The 3,621-nt window shown below is 32.3% G+C and overlaps 1 non-coding gene across 1 annotated transcript; it reads left to right on the forward strand.

Moving 5' to 3' along the window:
* The first annotated feature begins 3,017 nt into the window (after positions 1-3,017).
* Positions 3,018-3,188, forward strand: LOC119661056. The gene has a single exon (XR_005250512.1). It is a non-coding gene; the product is annotated as a 5.8S ribosomal RNA (ribosomal RNA).
* The last annotated feature ends 433 nt before the right edge of the window (positions 3,189-3,621 follow it).

Below are 3,621 nucleotides of genomic sequence, written 5' to 3' on the forward strand. Positions count from 1 at the left end.
GGGTTTTATCAACTTTTGTCACACTTGATGGTATAGCAGTTGAAAAACTTTATAAAGGAGTATAATCAGAGATTTTCCTATCTTATATGGAGAGTATGCGATTTTGCACATACGATTATAGATGTATAATATGGTGAAATTTTTCATATGGAGAGTATGAATTTTTGTGAACTTTATTATAGGTTTATAATGATGAAAATTTCTGATATGAAATATAAGATAGTATGTTGAGTTTATAAGAGGAAAATGTATGATAATGCTGCGTTTTGAGAAATATGCATTTATAATGCCATGATGGGGCGACATGGTTATTATAGAAGAGTATAGTTGAGGAGAAGTTTTAAAATGAGTCGTCATTGAATTAGTGATGTTTGAATATACACCAGGTAAGATCATAAATATATGTGAACACGATTGTGGGAGCATTATTTCTAAAGTGATCAAATTTAACAAAACAAACAAATGCAAATTCTTTCAAAATATATGAAATCATTTCGATAATATAATCAAATGATAATAATATCATACATAGTAATATGTTTGATATGTATAATCCGATATAAAGTTAATGAAATTTAAAATTTCATGTAACATGTATTATACAATGTACATGAACATATAAGTAAACGAAAATAACAAAATTTTATTTTGTTATTAATAGATGTTATATATATAGTGGATATATATAATAATACATTATTCTGGTTGATCCTGCCAGTAGTTATATGCTTGTCTCAAAGATTAAGCCATGCATGTCTAAGTACACACAAATTAAAAGTGAAACCGCAAAAGGCTCATTATATCAGTTATGGTTCCTTAGATCATTAACAGTTACTTGGATAACTGTAGTAACTCTAGAGCTAATACATGCAATATAAACACGGACCTTATGGAACGTGTGCTTTTATTAGGCTAAAACCAAGCGATCTTTCGGGATCGTTATATTGGTTGAACTCTGGATAATTTGCAGATCGTATGGTCTCGTACCGACGACAAATCTTTCAAATGTCTGCCCTATCAACTATTGATGGTAGTATCTTGGACTACCATGGTTGCAACGGGTAACGGGGAATCAGGGTTCGATTCCGGAGAGGGAGCCTGAGAAACGGCTACCACATCTAAGGAAGGCAGCAGGCGCGTAAAGTACCCACTCCCAGTACGGGGAGGTAGTGACGAAAAATAACAATACAGGACTCATATCCGAGGCCTTGTAATTGGAATGAGTACACTTTAAATCCTTTAACGAGGACCTATTGGAGGGCAAGTCTGGTGCCAGCCGCCGCGGTAATTCCAGCTCCAATAGCGTATATTAAAGTTGTTGCGGTTAAAACGTTCGTAGTTGAATTTGTGCTTCATACGGGTAGTACACCATTATTTGGTCTGTACGTTACCATTGTATGGAAGCGTATTGTCGGTGGAGTTTTTAATATATGATATTTCTTCGGATTTTCATGTATTTAACTCCTATTTAAACCTGCTTCAGTGCTCTTAACCGAGTGTTGTTGTGGGTCGATACAATTACTTTGAACAAATTAGAGTGCTTAAAGCAGGCTCCAAATGCCTGAATATTTTGTGCATGGAATAATGGAATAAGACCTCTGTTCTACTTTCATTGGTTTTTAGATCAAGAGGGAATGATTAATAGAAGCAGTTGGGGGCATTGGTATTGGTATAAATGAGTAAGACCAATTGATAGCTCTTTCTCGAATCTGTGGGTGGTGGTGCATAGCCATTCCTAGTTCGTGGAGTGATTTGTCTGGTTAATTCCGATAACGAATGAGACTCAAATATATTAAATAGATGCTTATGATTATGGTGTTTGAAACTTTACATAGCCTTCATTTATCCGGTGCAGCGATGTATTTGGTATCTGAATATGTTTATGTAAGTTAAGCCGTACCTATTTGTTTGTCCCATTAATATGGACACTAGCTTCTTAAATGGACAAATTGCGTCTGGCAATAACGAGATTGAGCAATAACAGGTCTGTGATGCCCTTAGATGTCCTGGGCTGCACGCGCGTTACAATGAAAGTATCAACGTGTATTTCCTAGACCGAGAGGTCCGGGTAAACCGCTGAATCACTTTCATGCTTGGGATTGTGAACTGAAACTGTTCACATGAACCTGAAGAAAATATAAATTCAATATTTAACAATGAATTTTATCAACTTATTAAATAATAACAATGGATTGTCTGTATCATTATATGCTTGCATATAATTGTAATACATTCAATAATAAAAATGAAACCACCCCAAATAAAATTCAATATTTTTATAATATTGAATAGAAAATATAAGAAAAGGCGAAACCACACAAAAAGACAAATACCTGAAAGACAATATATAAATGAACTATACCTGAATCAAAGAGATGAGAATGAGAAGAAAGGAAGGAAACGAGGAAAGAAAGAAAGAAGAAAGAAAGAAAGGAAGGAAGGAAAGAAGAAATGAAAAGAAGGAAAAAGTGAAACCGCAAAAGAAATCAAATATATGAGAAAAATTCAATACTTTTCATATGGTGAACTTTTTACATTACATTAGAAACTAAAAGAAAGGGCAATAAATGGGCAAATTCTATCTATAATATCCGGGCACATATTAAAATGGGCAAAAGTTTGAAAGCTGGGCAATCAATCAATTGAAATAGAAAATAATGTATGTGAATAAGCATCATCATTGAATTTTATTGTATTTCATTATATATTGAAAAATCAAATAGAAAGGAAAGAGAAGATGTCGATGACGATGAAAGAAGAGTGTCCCAAGGTACTTAAAGATATCAATATTGTTATACTTTAAATATATTATGGTATGATTTAGTACATCACAATATACTATCTCATTGCCGCTATGATAATATATGACAAGTTAATGCCTTCATTTATAAGAAGGCAAGACATTCGTAACATATTATTGGTATCTATAAAATTCTAATATTATATTATAATATTGCCATTGGTAATATTATTTATATTAATATAGTGATAAACTTAAATAAAAGCAAAAAAAAAATTACCCTAAGCGGAGGATCACTTGGCTCATGGGACGATGAAGAACGCAGCAAACTGCGCGTCATCGTGTGAACTGCAGGACACATGAACGTCGACATTTTGAATGCATATTGCAGTCCATGCTATACATATATCTAATATATGCTGCATGGACTACATATGGTTAAGGGTTGTTAGAATATCTCTAAAATTAAAGAAATCTGGTTGCTCTTGACTTGTATGTAATGTATGTGTTTGGTGCACATGTTGTATTTTAGAAAATATTCTTATATATTTTCTATAATATTAAGAACCAAGATTTGGAAAAAAAAACATTATAAGACATAATGATTCGTTATAATTGATTCAATCATAAAGGCAAAACATTTTTTTCCAACAGTATGTGTATAAAAATACAAGATAAATAATTGAATTGTTTTGACTCATATTTGTCTAAAATTTAAATATTACATAATTGAATTATTATGTATATTTAAAGTAAATATTTTAAAATAACCTCAACTCATATGAGACTACCCCCTGAATTTAAGCATATTAATGAGGTGAGGAAAAGAAACTAACCAGGATTTTCTTAGTAGCGGCGAGCGAAAAGAAAAAAGTTCAGCA

Source organism: Hermetia illucens, chromosome 7 (genome assembly GCF_905115235.1).
Source record: "Hermetia illucens chromosome 7, iHerIll2.2.curated.20191125, whole genome shotgun sequence".
Taxonomy (NCBI): Eukaryota; Metazoa; Arthropoda; class Insecta; order Diptera; family Stratiomyidae; genus Hermetia; species Hermetia illucens.